At 41.9% G+C, this 16,657-nt stretch overlaps 1 protein-coding gene across 8 annotated transcripts in view; it reads left to right on the forward strand.

Annotated features, from left to right (window-relative positions):
- LYPD6B (LY6/PLAUR domain containing 6B) overlaps positions 1 to 16,657 on the forward strand; it is a 58,877-nt gene that overhangs the window by 18,411 nt on the left and 23,809 nt on the right. The window contains exons 1-2 of one of the 8 annotated variants that reach the window (XM_053406394.1): positions 8,612 to 9,388; positions 10,644 to 10,727. The exons of 5 other annotated variants lie outside the window; for them this stretch is intronic. The gene's annotated coding sequence lies outside the window, so the exon portion shown is untranslated. Of the gene's footprint in view, positions 1 to 8,611; positions 9,389 to 10,643; positions 10,728 to 16,657 lie in introns of those variants that run through there. 2 more of the 8 variants (XM_053406402.1, XM_053406413.1) reach the window with 2 other exon arrangements.

Raw genomic sequence — 16,657 nt, forward strand, 5'->3', positions numbered from 1 at the left:
GATGAGAGGATAATGGAGTGGTTTTCATTCTCATCGTGGAATGTTTGGATGGTATACCTGCTCTTTACCTGTGACACACTATACCAGGAGCAGTGAAATTATGTCTCTCCAGATGCTATGGACTGCTGAATGGCCTGGCAGGCCGCATTTTATCCTTGTCCTGGGCGTGGAGCCAAGTGCCGCCATTGGGCAGTTGATGCCACACTCAAGGGAGCGTCCCAAAGGCCTTGCCACCATTGGTCAATTTGGTCAGTTTGGCGGCAGGGAGACGATCCGGCCTCTCACTGTTCACAAGAGCAGCTCAGGGCCCATCCTCAAAGCTGCCCACCCCAGCAGGGTGAACAGACCTCTCATAATCTCATTGGCAATGCTGGCGGGGGCTGATGGGAGTTTTAATCCAACTATATCTAGCAGGTTCCCCACCCTTGCACTATATCCTGGGCTGTATGCTTTTAACCTATGTGTCTGTTGGGGACCAGTGGGAACTGTGTTTGTTTGTTTTCTAAAAAAAAATAGTGCTTCGGCATTGTGCGGCTACCTGAATGCGTTTGAATGTTTCAAACAGTGAGCTATTTGAAAGCTGTAGTGGTAGTGATGGCCACCAAATTGGATGTCTTTGAAAGAGGATTAGACAAATTTCAGGGTTGCCATGTTTTATTTTTCCCTCCTCCCTCCCAATCATTTTTGCTTTTATGTCGTGTAATTTTAAATTGTAAACGTGAGGGAAGGAACTCTCTTATCCACTGAGATTTGTAAACAGCTCTGGGAGCCTTATTTGGCTACAGAGCAGCATAAAAATGCTCCAGATAAATAAATACATCTGCATGATGAATTATATTTATCTGATGTTTAGTTTGACTTGGTGCTCACCCATTGGAACAGTCACTCAAAGCAGGTGTAATGTGGTTCTTTTTCTTAGATAGGTTTCTATTAGTATGGGTGCACAACACTTCCAGTCTTTGCATATCTATTACTTTGCTTTTAACAACAGCATTTGCCTCAATATCTCTGGAAATGACTTTATCTGCAAAAATTTAGTTTTAAATTATAAGCACATTCATATCCAGCGCTTGATGTGGTTAACCACTTTTAAAAGATAAGATCCCAACCTCATTTTAATTAGATCCTATTTCTGTGCTTTGTTTGTGTTGTGCTTTTCTTCCCTCTCTTACATGTCTGTGGTGAATTTTTTATTAGGATTTACAGCTTGTTGCGGCTGAAAAGCAGATAGCAAGATATATTCAGCAACTGATATGCTGTAATCTTGTCTTGTATAAATGGGCTCTTGGCTCACTATCATTCAGCTATGTGAAGCCCTCTTGCTATTACTGCAGGAGGGATAGAACGAGCTGAAGTAAATGGCATGTCTGGATTCCTGCAAAATATTTAATGTATCTTGAGAGTTACTGTTCAAAACAAACAGATTGTGATGGTAACACATATTTCTTAATTCCTTGTCCAAATAACAATTCCTTGTCCAAATAAAGAACTGGTTGGGATTCAACTCTTTGTCCTGCTAGCATAAGCATGTGGGAGGATTTCTGCTAGTGCATTAGGACTTCCTTCCCTCTCCTTAACCCAAGCCCCTCAGAATTGGGTGGAGGTTGAGGGAAAACCCAGAACAGGGCACAAGAGATGAAGAGGAGGAGGGATTGTTCCATCTGGCAAGCCGAAAAGCTTGCACTGATTGAAAGATTGCCACAGTGTGCTACGTTGAATTCCTCCTGCTATATTTTGCCATTCTGCTTTAAAAATAGAATGCATTGAAGCACTGTTGTTGCTTGTATATTTACATGAAAGATCATCTATTCCAATCTCACATTTTTAGGACTTCCCATTTGGTCATAAATCATGTGGGCAGCTGTGGCCCACTGTGATGATCTGTTTTCCATCATAGGGTTGTTGGAGCAAAAACTACTAAACGTCTTGTAGCACCTTAGACCAGGTCAGCTGAAGGATAACACCTCTTGCATCTGATGAAGTACACTTCAGTCTAGTCCACAAAAGCTTATGCCATAATAATTATGTTTTGTTGTTTGTACTGTTGTATTCTTGTGGTGCCAGATGCATGCCTAGGTTAGCCACATTCTGAAAAACCATGCTGCTGAGATAATTTTTGTTTTTTTATAAGCTTTTAATTGTTTTTGTATATTTTTAATTGCATTATTTCATGACTGGTTTGTTTGCTGCCCTGGGCTCCTTTGGGAGGAAGTGTGGAATATAAATTTAATACACAAATAAGAATTTCACATTAATTGGGGCAGAGTTATGTCTTTGACCCTCCAGTCGTACCTAACAGCAAGGGAAGTGTGGTTTGAGGAGCACGATGAGAATGGAAAGTGGAGATGGCTGGGGGAGAGGAAGAGATGGTTAAAAAAAGGGGTTCAGGAGCTTCGACCTATTGTCTGGTTTTCCACTAGAACTCGCTATTCAGCCCACTGCTGTTCTGCAGTGACCTGGGTTTACAGACGTTGCTCAACTGCTGTCACATGTACCTTTTGATAATTCTGCACTCCCCACATGAGTACTGTTATGGCTAACTACTTCTGAAATTACGAGCTCTTTGAAAACTAATTTGCAATGCTCCTTCAAATGCATGCCTGTACATGCATGCATGTGCACGTTGATGTTCAGAGAGCAGAACTCAAAAGCTACCAGGCACGCACAAGGCCTTCGACATTCCTGAAATAGCTATCTCTGTATGTATTATATGGTTGCTTCCTGCTGCTGTACTTGTTGTGTGGTCATTTGCTGCCTCTGTTTTCAACATACAGCTCCTGCTGTCCCCTGTGATTCCGTGATGTCAATGAGAGCTGGATGGCACTACATTACGCAAAGGCCATGCTGCCACAATAAAAAAAAAATCAGTGTGAAAATATATGCTATGGCAGTCTGGCCCTAGGGCTGGTAAGGATTTTGATGGGCCAAATTCCAAGTTGACAGGAATTTGTATACAAAAATTAAGTGGCTAGTATATAAAGACACAGTTTAGCTGACTGTGCTGTGTATATCTTTACTACTGCATTTTGTGAATAGTTTTACACCCACAGGTATATACCGGTATATATTCCTGCCAGCTGATGGCAACACCTCATGCATCTAATCAACTGGACTCAAGTCCACAAAAAGGAGTCACCTTTTTGGCTTCACCAAAAGGCACCCGTTTGTCAGCTTCTCCTACCTCTTCAGTACTCATTGATTTAATTTAAGAGGCTTTCTGTTATAAGATGTCTGTTTAACTAAGTTGGCCCACCAGTGTTAGGGATCTGGATATGGTTCTTGATTTATTTTCCGCCTGTTTACCTTTTCACGTATCTTATCTTTCATCCTTTCAGCTTCCATTTCAATTGTTTTATTCAGTGCTTTTTTCTAAAAAAATGTTTAGGGGTACTCTCATTTTGGCTCTAGAAAATCACCATTTTATAGTTCAAATCAGGAAAAATAAATGCAGTAAATGGACAAAAGTACAAATAACATGCATTACCTCATATTACACAGCTGACGATCACAGTAACTTCCACATTGGCATGAGGTTGTATGCACTAGCATCTTCCCGATTCCTCTGCTTGCTGTTGGTGTTCATCGTCAGATGTTGTCCTTTCAAAAACCATGAATTTACATACACCAATTCCTACTTCACACATTAAACCCTCGCTTCTGTCTGAGACTCAGGAAACACTGTGACAGGAAATGAGGCCGCCATTGGGGGTAGCAACGAAACTGACAATTCACCGTGCTAGAGAAGAAACTAAAAATTTTAAAATCCTCTTCCGTTAGATTCACAAAATGTTTAGGGGTACATGTACCCCTGCGTCCCCCCCAGAAAAAGCACTGGTTTTCTTCCTTTTGTCAACTGTCCTGAGAATAGAACTGAACAACTGCAGTGTTTAGACGAAGTTTATGTCATAATTATGCCAGTCTCTTGCTCTGTTTTGACAGGAAAATAACAAATGTTTATTAAGTATAAACAAAAGTACAGAATGAAGATGGGCAAACTGCCACCTAACAAAACATTATCAGCAATATTCGTTCAGTGCATTTGTTAGTCTTTTAAGTGGTACAGAACTTTGTTGTTTTTGCTAAAACAGACTTGCGTGACTACTCGTTTGGAAGCTGACTTTTTGTTTGTGAATCTCATTGTTAGGGTGTTTCTCTCTGTGTTTGGGTTCGTATCCTTTGGCTCCGTGCCAACTCAAGTATGCTCCAGGCGGGAAATAATTCATTTTCATACAGGGGAAATTTGGCATGTAACCAGCATTACCGTGAATGGGCCTTGTTTGTCCAAATCACAACAGAAGAGATTTTAGTACTCAGCATGATGGTGGGTGTGGCAGAGAGTAACAACAGTAGCAACAAGAGGATGAAAGCAAGGATTGCCTCTCAAAATGGCAGCTAGTCAAAGAGCTAGGATCTGACACACAAAGAGCCGGGAAAACCCCTACCAAACAAGCACTGCAGTGCCTGTAAAACCATAATGTCTACCTGAGTTAATTTATCACTCAAGAAAAAGCCGGGTCATATGTTCTCAGTGTAATATGTATTTATTGGGTGTAGAGACAGCCGCATCTTCAAAGTGGTTTTGAGGAAATCCTTTCAGAAATGTTTGTAATATCTGTAATTTGTGTGAATAGGCCTACAGCAAAAATAGCTCAAAGAACACACAACTAAATTTATGTACCAGGATAAATATTTATATGTAAATCTAAGTGTGACTGTGTAAGATGCAGAAAAGACCTCCAGTAGACAGATATGGAAGTTCTTGTGCAGCTTAATTACATATGGTTTGGATCTGATAGCATTTCTGAAGCCTTTGGCTCATGTTGGGGAGCCCTCAGCTCTAAGCTTTGGATTAAGGTGCTTTTTTTTTTTTTTACATTGAGGGATTCATGTTATAATGGGTGGGAAAGAAAGTGAGAGATGGTGACTGCTGGCCATATATTTTGTAAGTTGACCTGTTTCTTGGGCCAGGACTTTTTGTGTGTGTGGCAGTAAAGAGTACCAGTACCCCCCCTTTTTGCTGCCTATTTTGTGCTGGCACCTATGACACTTCTGTCAATATATGACTACAAACACCTCATTGTTGTCATTATTTTGGCTAAAAACAACCCCACACTGGCCCTGGCTTTGTCATCTGCTGACCAAACAATGGTGTCAGATTGAAAGGAAATCAACACAGGTGTGGGATCCTGGGACAATCGGGATTCTCCTTTGCATGGAAGAGCCTTACGCACATACATCTCATTCAGACCGATGCAAAAGCCACAGCTAACAGACTGGTGGCTATAACTAGAAGGTGCAATCTCATACTCCATTTACATGTTTCTGAAGATGTGAGACGGGAGTTGCTGGTGCTACCTGAACCTGAACCTTCTGTGTCCCAGGTGGTGAACCTGCTTGATTATTTTGACAGGGATAAATGTCAAGTTTCCTGTTCCAGTAGCCAATGATTCCTTAATCTCAAATGTGGAAATCATCATCTACAGTAGGTCTTTTTATAAGAGAGTTGTATGGAAAGGTATGAGGCTCAGGTGGATGCAGCCAATGCTGCGTGGAAGGCGACAGCTTATCCTGCCACAACAAATGTTATGTCATTCCATCATGATCAACGTTTCGTAATGCAACAAATATTCTGCGATTCCATCATGATCAATATTTCGTACCTAAGCAAGGGCTTGTATCGGAGTTGTGGGGTTCTGGGAGTGTCAATAAATTCTGCAAATGCATACGTTCGGTGAAGTATTCTGATTTTTATTAAAGCTCTAACACACTTGTTGCACTGTGATTCATCCTGGTCTCTTGTGCTGCGCCGGTTAACCTGTCATGGTACTGTGATCAGTGGCTTAGAGAACCTCCTGGATTTCCCAAATAGGTTTTAACTGAAGTGGCTTTGGCAGCGTATTCATTTCCTGCGGGTGTTCATTTCCTGCAGCACAAAGACCAACTATGTATCTGACATGCAAGGGCAGTTCCTTGAGGCCGCAGTTATAATGGCATTCTAAACAGTCTCGCTGAGCAAATAAATCTTTTTCTTTGCCTGAGATGTATGTGGCATGCCATCTATTAATGTGGGTTTCCTGCGTTTTGATCTCCTCAGCATGCAACAGCTCAGACAAAAGCAAATCATCTGATCATGTTTCGTACTATTTCATGCTTATTTCCCTGCTTTCTGTTTTATTTCTTCCAGTCCAGCCATCCATAGCAACCTAACCTCCATAAACACATCTTTGTGTACCTTGATAAGACAGTAACCTTTTTGCTTACAATCACAGGGCATATTCTACAGTAGGTGCTCCTTCCCCTGCCTCCCAGCTCTGCAGGGTTCCTGGGAGAAAGACCATTTCAGATTCATAGTGTAGATAGTAAGTCCTAAGGACTGGTGTGCACATGCAGCAGAATAAGGTGGTGCGGCTCAGCTTTCTACTTGCAGGACTTAAAAATAAATAAATCAGGATTAGTCCGTTCCCAAAATATGAGGCCCAAGCTGCTAGCTGAACTGGTACAGTGGGAGGGGGGTGTCTACTGCTTTGGAAGGAACTTTGGTTTAGGAAAGTCACAAAAAGCTGCATTAAAAAACAAGAAAAACCACTGAAAAGCCAGTGTAAAGAAGAGCATCAGAGAGAACAAAACCCACCATCCACTAAAAGCCTGGGCCAGGGTGGGGACTGGGAACATATATTATAACCTGGCTTCTACAAAATAAAGGTGATGCAGAAATATATATATGTATATATGTCTGGAAAGGAATGTCCTAATCAAGGCATCTCTATGGTTGTTTGAGTAATTTGATCTTGGTGGTTTCTGATTTGAACTTACCTGATTTGCAGTTCCCACAGTAATGTGCAGTCCATTATCCTTATCAGATTTTGCTCTTCTCCGGATTTTGGTATGCTGTTCTCAGCTTGTAAAAGTGCCAAAATGCATTTAGAAATGCATATTTAGGGATAAAATACAGTAAAACAAATATTATTTAAATGCAATTGTGGGGGGATTTTTTTTAAATTTGTAATTTTAATGTGGAATTGAGATTGAACAAAATTATGAATGGACACATGTGAAAGTAACATGGACTAGTCTGTCCATCCCTTGGCACTGCTGTAGGGAAGGTCCCTATTGCTCAGCACATTACCTACCAGTGAAGGCAGGTTCAAAAGGGTGATATTAAATAATGGACATATTTACAATATTACTCCATAGCTGAAGACACACAGCAAGAGACAAAGTCAAGAACCTGCAAGGCAGAAACTCCAGGACATTTTGAGAGTCCATCACAGCTATCTTTTTTGGCATGAATGTGTACGAACCTTGGAGCACTATCTTGAGCTAATCTCCTGTGGTTCCCCACCCCTATACCCCTTTGTGTGTGGTTAACACATTGACTAAGCTTCAGAATGAAAGATGAACCACTAGCTTTGTTACCAAGGTTTTGGCTCTCTGCCACCAGTCAAGGCTAGGCACAATAACCTTCACTTCAATTAAATAAAAGTTAGATGGATAGTCATTACCTTCTCATTCTTCTTTCATCACTGCCACCCTAATCACAGAAGCTCAGAAACTGGAATTATAAAATTGCAGGGCTCTTGGTGATTTGAAGGTCATCCAAGTTAAGTGGTGTTGGGTGTGTGCTTTACCCTGGTATAACTCAAACATGCATGGCATCCAGTAGGCCCGTGTTCCTCAGACTGGCCACCTCCAGATCACAATTCTGATCATTCCTGACCATGGGAATTGCAGTCTGGTAGCATCTGGAAGGCACCAGGCTGGGGGAGGTAGTTGCTGGTGAAGATGAAACACCTCAAGGTCACCAGGTTATCTTTCTTATGGTACTCAAGCAATTGGGTAGATGAGCAAGGCCAAACTGCGGCCTGTGATAGAACTTGGATGTTTAAGAAAAGTGGAGGGACCTAGAATTGTATGAGAGATGTTTCTTGTGAGTTTGTGTCCTGCTGCATTAGAGGTCATAACTGAAGGAAAAAATAGCAAGGATCTGACCAGAGGAGGAAGGCAAATAGGAGTCCCCACTTGAGGTGAACAACATGGTAGGGAAGGCAATGGTAGGTCTAGGGAGGGAGAACCTGTTGTGAGGAAAGAGTCATGTTGAGTATTATTAGAGAGGCATGCCCCCAAAATTGGCCCTATGGAGGTTGGGAGGGCTCCCAGAACAGTGTGCAGTAGGTAGAGTGGTGGGGAGTCATTCTACCTGGCAACCTGAAACGTTTGCACAGATGGAACAACTGGAAGAGCACAGTGTTGAATTCAACCTGATGTTATTCCTACAATAAAGTCAAATTAGCTTCCAAAAAAGTTCACAAAATACAGAAAACACATTAGGAGTTAAAATTACAGTAAAAAAAGTTGAAAGTACAAAAATGTTTCAACTGTTAAAAAATACCCTAGTTAGCTAAAATGTGTCATTGGGTCTCTGTAAGGCTTTTTAGCAATCTCTTGTCAATAGTAATAATTGATTATTGGATTGCTGCAAACACATCCGTTGCTGTGTGGACACAGCAGGATATCTTCATAAAAGATCATTGCACTCCGTGTCTTTCACAGGACGGCCCACCCAGGAGGCAAGTTGAGGCAGCGGGATCCACAGGGGCAGCAGACCCCAATGTACATCTTTATTTACCTGATGAATATCTTCCCTCACCCCTTCTCCCCTGGCGGAGAATGGGGTGCCATTTTGTGGTTTGCCTCAGGTGCCTAAATGTCTTGGACCGGCCCTGCTCTTTTATATGAGTTGAGTTTCACATTCATTCCTGTATGGAAAGCTATGAATCACATCACTGCATTTTTTTAATATTGAATAGTAAATTGTGTGTGCTGTCAGGGCAATGCCCTTGGTGCTCCAGAGTTTTTACCATGGATCTGGACCCTACAGTTCTTTTAGCATGCTACTTCCACCCTTAACAAACAAGCAGAAGCCATGCCTTGCATGTCTTTGTGTTGATATTCTCCTGCCTGTAAATATCAATCCTCTGTGCTTCTCCCTCCCCCCACAAAGAAACATGAATACTGTTTTTGTTGCCTTTTGTAGCTTGATTTCTGTAACTGGATCTTGCTCTCTGGAGTCTCTATTATGCCTGCTGCTAAACTGCTCCTTTGATGGGAGAGGCTTCTAGTTACCAAATTCCCCAAAACCTTCACTGAGATGTGAACATCTATATATATCGGCCTCCCAACTTTATTTTGGAAGGCAGGCTGTTAAAGATGTTACACTGGTTCTGCCTTCTGCTGCAACATTTCTCTACATCCATGGAAAGTTACCAAATACTCTTGTGCTAACAGACAACAGAGAGATGCAGGTAGCTGAGCAAAAGAGGGACCAGGTATAGAGTTCAGCAACAGCAGGCAACAGAAACCTATTGGATTTGAGATGAAAACAAGATATGTAAGTAGCAGTAATGTTGAGAACATATTTTAAAAAATGCTCTGTGGCAGCAAAGGTTGGCACTGCTGTCGAAAGAAGATACAGGGGGAAAGAAGCTTCTCAGTCCAAGAAGTTTGGATAGATGATTATAAGCCACCAAGTTAGACTGGGGTGCACAGAAGAGGAATGTTTTCATATTTTCAAAGCCGACTCTGAGAATTCATGTCAGAGGCAGTATAATGAAATCAGATTAGCCTGCCCTCTTGCCTTGCCTTTTTAATGCGATGAGGAGATAAACAAGCATGGAGTACTCATCCTGAGTGAATCAGAGAGGGTCCTCTGCTACCTCTTGATTGTTAACAGGTGGCATTGGGCAGGTAAGATCCTTGGAGGGAATTGCTTTCTGTTTAAGTGCTTTCAACCTCTCAGCACAAGCTTTCCGTTTCTAAAATTCCATCGCCCTCCTTAACTCGGTTTCTTCATGCTCCGCTCCATCACTAGGTCATGCATCAGTGTGCTCTGTGTGAAAACGACTTCAGTGCCAGCCACTTGCAATATAAACCTGTGCCTATGTTTGCAAATGATCTCTCTCACCTTTTGGAAGTGCATCTTTTACTTGATGAATAATTCATACATATTTGAAATGCAACATTCAGCTCCTTTGCAGATGTTCTGAGCTTGAATTGTAGAACTGTTTTGAGTTTCAAAGGCAGGTTTGTCTCGAAACTAGCTACAGGGTTTTACTCAAAACGTTAACATTCTTTGCCTCTCACTGTCTACCAGCTCTTCATATATGCTTTGCAAAATTTTGAGCTGCATGACAGCCCCGGATATAGGCTGCTGAGCCTGGTTTGATGACCTGTCCTCTTTATCTCTTTATCTTTATCTCTTTTATTATAAATCCATCTAGTAACTGCCTTTTCATTCTGATGACTTTTAGCATTTGCTGAAAACAGCTGTTTTAATACCATATACTTTTTGCATGCATTGGTTAACTATTTGGTAGAACTGAAAACATTTAGGAATTGATAAATATGTATCAGCCAGACAGTAAAAGGGCTCATTTGAAGAAGAAACTAATGTCAATTATGATACAATTTCACTCCATTCCATTTATAGTTTTCTACCCCCCACCTTCACCACTACATTGCTAATGAGAAAGCTCAGCCTCATTGAGCTATTTTTAGGGGATTGTGGCATAGGATTTCGTTCCCAAAGTTTTAATGTGAGATTCTGCAAACCCTAAGCATGCTGACACCCTGGTTTTCTTTCTCAGTGGTCTCATTTTGACTGCAATCCTGTTTGGCACCTCTCAGGTGTGCACCATTGCCATTATAAAAGAACAAAGGAGGCGTTCATGGTGAGTTCCGGCATCTCTTTTTCTAGAAAAATAGAGCTGGGTGTGGGTATTAAGTGGCACCTGTAAAAGTTCCACTTCTGCCTATCAAAGTGGTCAAGTGGACACATATAATGGGGTAAGGCGATCTCATAGGCAATATTGGCCCCAAGTTGTTAATGGTTTTATCTACTAATAGCAACACCTTGAACTCAACCCAGTTGCAAATCGACAACCAGTTCAGACCTCTGAGCGCATTACATGGAGTTGCAGTGTGAGTTTGCTGTTTGTAATGCATGGTTCTCTTAGGCTAGGTGGCACTGGTAGCATTCAACAGGCGCCGCTAGACAAATATGGTTTTGAGTTCTTGGAATTTTCATAAACTTGCAGCAGATGACTGGTTCGCAGTTCTCTCTGCTTCTGCTGTCATTGTTTCTGGGGGGAGTGTAGAAGAATGGGGGTTAAGCACTATGTGCGTGGCAAGTTTGTGCCACATTTGAGATGAAAGAGGAATGACAGAAAGCAGCAAACCTGGATATAATTTAAATATAAATGAGTGTTTATCCTGCCTTAGTGTTTAGAGGCACAATTATGTCAACAAATAGTGCTGGGTGGTGTGTCATTTTGGGAAACCAGCACAGCTGCAACCCTCTGCGATGTCTATAATTTGACATAATTAAGCCAGCCTCAGCTTAATTAGTTCAGTGTCCCTGGTATTATAAATATTGCAGCATTATTATTATTATTATTATTATTATTATTATTATTATTATTATTCTCCCCCCCCCGGGCAATTTCTTTTCTAACTTGGAAACTTTCTCTCTCCCTGCTCCTGCCCTCAACAGTTTTCCTAATGCTAGCAGAGAGACTTAGAAATGACTGGAGAACAGTGCTGCAGTCACTGTGCCTCTGGATGGCTGCCACCGTGAGTGAACAAAGCTCAGGATTTCTCAGGGAATGCAGGCACTGATACCTTTATCATTTCTGTTGGACCTATTAACACTAGAATGCAGGCGTCTCGTTTTCTGTCAGGTGTGCACAAAGATCGTTTGTTGTTGGAGGGGCTGAGCTAGAAACTTGGCCCGGCTTTGCTAACTTCCAGGGACCAGAAGAAGAAATCTGCCATCTCATTACGGTTGACCCAGTTCCTACCTTTCCTTGTAATAATGTTACAGTAGTGTTTAGAGATTTTATGCAAACATACTCTTAAAGCGCTGTCAAGAGAACTCTGGGTTAAGTGGTGACAGGTGCTATTGCATGTATGCGTATGCTAGCATGTCCCCTTCCCCCTTCCCCCCTTCCATTCCCTTATTCAGCATGAGCCCATTAATGCAGCATTTTCAAATAAACTGTTTATATATATGAGAGAGATGGAGAGAGGAGAGATTCTATTGACCTTTCAGGTTTCTGTCCTGCTCCAGGGAACCAAATGAATGTGACATGTGCTGCCAGAGACATGTAGAACAGCTGATCTGGGTGAACCGTGATGTTGGTGACCAGATCCCATAGCCTCCAACATTTCTCCAATGAAAACAGAGACATCCTATTCAATAATAATAATAACAACAACAAATTTTGTTATTTATACCTCACCCATCTGACTGGCTGTCCCAGCTACTCTGGGCAGCTTCTAACACATATAGAAACATAATAAAACATTAAGGGTTAAACAGCTCACATAATGCCAACATCTCCGTTGAAAATAGGAACATCCCACCATACCCTCCAGCATTTCCCCGATGAAATAGGGACATCCTAAGGAAAAGCGGGGCATTCTGGGATCAAATCAGAAACCGGGACAGCTTCTGTAAATCTGAGACTGTCCCTGGAAAATAGGGACACTTGGAGGGTCTGAGATGCTCAGTCCCAGAGTGCATTTCTCTCTTTGCTGAACATCAGCCATGACAGAGATAGAAATTCTGCAGGTAATAGCCCAATACTGAATTCACTTCTAATGATGCAAGCCAACTGGCTGACTGCTGAACATTTGACCGAGAGAAAGCAGCTATTAAGGCGTTCTGGAAGTCTGGAAATACAACATAAGAAACCTGGGAATTAAGGGGAAATCGAAGATTAATAGGACCTAAGCAGCCATTAGTCCCCAGTTGAAAATAAAGCAGTGGCCAATGTGTGAGAGTGGCAGGGTATATACTTTATTCACCCTGGGATTCTTTGAAGGCTTTTATTAAAGTGTATCACTGGTCTGGCACTGGTCTGATGAATTGGGAAAGGTACAAGAAAGGATAATTGTGCCGGAGTGCTGTCATGTGGAGAAAGAAAGAGTTGGGCCTCTTGGGGAATTGTAGAATAATGAGGAATTGTGCCCCAGTCGTACAACATGGCCATCGCTGCTTGGCTGTTTCCTAGCAGGGGTGGAATTTGTCAAGATAGCAAAGCCCTCGAAACTTGTGTTCAGCATTTTTCAGAGCAAAGTACTACACTCTTAAGTGGACCATCCTGCCAGCAGGCATGCCTTTGTCAATAAAGATAGGACTAAAAACACACACGGTTGAGTTTTCTATTATCTAGCAAACCCTGAAACACCACGTGGAGCTTTTTTTTATTTATTAAATGCTCCCTGTTAGGCAAACCTTTCAGAACAGTGTTTCAAGAGGATGTTTCAGAAGGAGCACATGGAAATATGAGGCAGTTAATTAAAATAAAAAGGATCACTCTTGCATATAACATTAAAAAAATTAAGGCATTGGGCAAGCTTCCAACTGATTATTTATTACTGGAGATGCTGATCTTTTTTGGGGGGGGCATAGGAAGAGTATAGCTATTATGTTCATGTTCTGATTCAGTGGACATCATCACCATCTGTGTTCAGGAAACTAAAGACAAGGGTAAGCTAGAAACTGGGTTATAGCAGCAGTCCCTCAAATTAAACTAATAACAAGGAATGGTACCTGTTTGGTCACTCCTAAGGATCATTTTTAGGGACGCGGGTGGCGCTGTGGGTAAAACCTCAGTGCCTAGGACTTGCCGATTGTCAGGTCGGCGGTTCGAATCCCCGCGGCGGGGTGCGCTCCCGTTGCTCGGTCCCAGCGCCTGCCAACCTAGCAGTTCGAAAGCACCCCCCGGGTGCAAGTAGATAAATAGGGACTGCTTAATAGCGGGAAGGTAAACGGCGTTTCCGTGTGCTGTGCTGGCTCGCCAGATGCAGCTTGTCACGCTGGCCACGTGACCCTGAAGTGTCTTCGGACAGCGCTGGCCCCCGGCCTCTTAAGCGAGATGGGCACGCAACCCCAGAGTTGGACACGACTGGCCCGTACGGGCAGGGGTACCTTTACCTTTACCTTTTTAAGGATCATTTACTCAAAGGTCTACAATACTTTTCTTAAAAGCCTGCTATATATATTCAATGCATCCTTTCACTTCTCAATCCCTGTATACGGGGTTGGTTTGCACATCATGGTGTGCCGTGATTTATAGCTTCCTGTAAAAAAAAAAAAGCAGTGTGCTAGTGCTGCTCTGCTAGGAGCAATAAGCCACAAGCCTTGGCTTAGCATTGAGTGTGAGAACCAGGGCTCAGTATATGTTTCTTTCTCCAATATTCCAATAAATGGAAGCCAAGATTTGTTCTTGGCTTGCCGCTTGTTAGTTTGGGAGAAGCAAACCGTGAGCATTGGTTCACATGTAATGCTAAGCCAGATAAGGACTCATTTTTCATCCTGGGAGATAATTGTGTGTGGAAATGAGCAAAGGGCAACATAATTAATTTTTACTTTGCTTAGGTATATTGATTAGTTTGGTTAACCAATCTACTGAGCAGACTCTTGTACATAAATCAGAGTAGCTCTAGGTATCTAAATGAAGTCATTAACATTTTTAAAAAGGCACCTCTCCCACATACACTCCACAGTAGAACCAGATTTTTCCCATAATTTTTTTTATTAAAGCTTTTCTATGATACAAAGTAAAAAGAAAGAAAGGACTTATGATTCTTCATCTGTCAGTTACATAAAAATAATTATTCAAACATTCGTTCCACGGTAACATCCTACTATTCCACTTTTCATAATCCAGTGTTGTCCCAATCTTTAAACCCAAATATTGTGTGTTCATCTTCCTTTTCACACAAAAAAGTCCAAAAGGGGCTCCTAATTAATGATACTGATAAATGTCAACAATAGTTTTCATGGTAGAACCAGACTGATGTATGGGTCACGTAAGGCCTTGTTCTGTATACACACAGCAGGCATGGGAGCATTACACTATTGTGCATGGACCCTTGTAATGTGAACCCAGGGACTACACATGTTAAGTGCCTAAGCAACCAATTTCTGTGTGATCTGCACCCCTTTTCTATAATTGATGGATCACACAAATGGGACCTACTCATCTAGGCATTTAAACATCTCATGTGCCTTAAACTCTTCAAAGAGCAAGGAAGTTTGCAATCCTAAACACACCCAGTGCAGTGGAACGTCTGAGTAGAAAACACAAAGCCAAAGAGATGCTGCAGTACACATGAGGAGAGGCATAATGTGCACAGGAGCCAAGTATGTATCAATCTTTATGCCTTGTAATGCTATATGACAGCTGTGGGCATAGGCAATCTCTGGCCCTCCAAATGTTTGGGACTACAATTCCCATCATCCTTAGCTAACAGGACCAGTGGTTAGGGATGATGGGAATTGTAGTCTCAAACATCTGGAGGGCCAGAGTTTGCCTATGCCTGGTTTAAGGGGGGCAGAAGCCCCCATGTCTCTTCTCTAAGTTTTCTTTGGCATGGTTCTGCTTGTCTCAATGGAATGAATGAATGGCAGTTGTTCAGAAGCAGTCTCTTGTGCAACAGCGGTTTGCACTTCTGGTTTCTCCTGTGGTACTTTCTAATAACACCAGGAAAGTTGCTGCTGTAGCATTCTCTTGTCTCTTACAAGTGGCCCATCACTGGTACAGAAAGAATGCCTCCTAGACATTCTTCTCCCTCTCTTATCAAAGGGAGATATGGGATGAAGACTGCAGGGTGATTAAGGTGCTTCGGAGTGTGGGAGGGATAGTGTGGAAGTATAGCAAACAGTTCCCAAAATTCTTGTCCTTATAATTATTTTGGCTATGTGGCTATGTGTCAAAAGTTATCTGTTACTTGACTACCTTAATATGCTTCTCACTAAACCAAGGCTGTTAATCTACATGGATTATTTTTAACTCCTCCTGTCTACAGCGAATTCAGTTTTCTACTCTTATAAAACTTTCTTTGACAAGTGGAAGCAATTTCCACTAAGGCAAAGACACTGTTAGATGCAGCTCCTAGAGAGAATTTGCACTGAACACAACAGAGCATTGTGCAAGCCAGGATGGCAGCTTTCCCAGCAGTGAAACCGAAAATCATGTGAAGATGTGCCTTTGTATAGTCAGCTAGTTTCTACATACACTTACATCTGGACAAATAAGAGGCATTATAAGAGTTCAGCGACACATTCCAACCAACCAAAAATACTCGAGGAGTACAAAGCAGGGCTATTGAGGGCTGTAGCCTAAGGAGAAGGTGGTGGCTTAAGTAGCCTGAGGGCCCGACAGGCAGTCTGCAATTCCACATTTTGCTCTGGAGTGGGCAAGCCATTAGTTTTATTTTGTGATCAACCCATCAGGTATTTTCTACATTATTCTCTGAAGTCTCATGATCAAGTATTTCCATAAAATTCTAAACCTTGAGCTGTGTGCAGCCAACCTAGTGCACACATTTGGACTCCTCATGTTAATTCTGTGCTCCCTATGGTACCCACTGTTGCTAATCCGATGAGGGATATTTGAACTAATTTCTACCATGAGCTAAGAGGAGTAATAAATGGAAATTCAAACAATGTCTATCTAACTCAGCTTGACAAATTTACCTTTGCTTTGTTTTCAATAGATAGCATTTGGCAGGTGGTAAATCATCTGTACTATGTGTAAAGTTAAACAAGAAACACTGGTTGAAACTGAAATGGCCAGATTGCAGACCTTTG

This window comes from Podarcis raffonei, chromosome 1 (genome assembly GCF_027172205.1).
Source record: "Podarcis raffonei isolate rPodRaf1 chromosome 1, rPodRaf1.pri, whole genome shotgun sequence".
In the NCBI taxonomy this organism is placed as follows: Eukaryota; Metazoa; Chordata; class Lepidosauria; order Squamata; family Lacertidae; genus Podarcis; species Podarcis raffonei.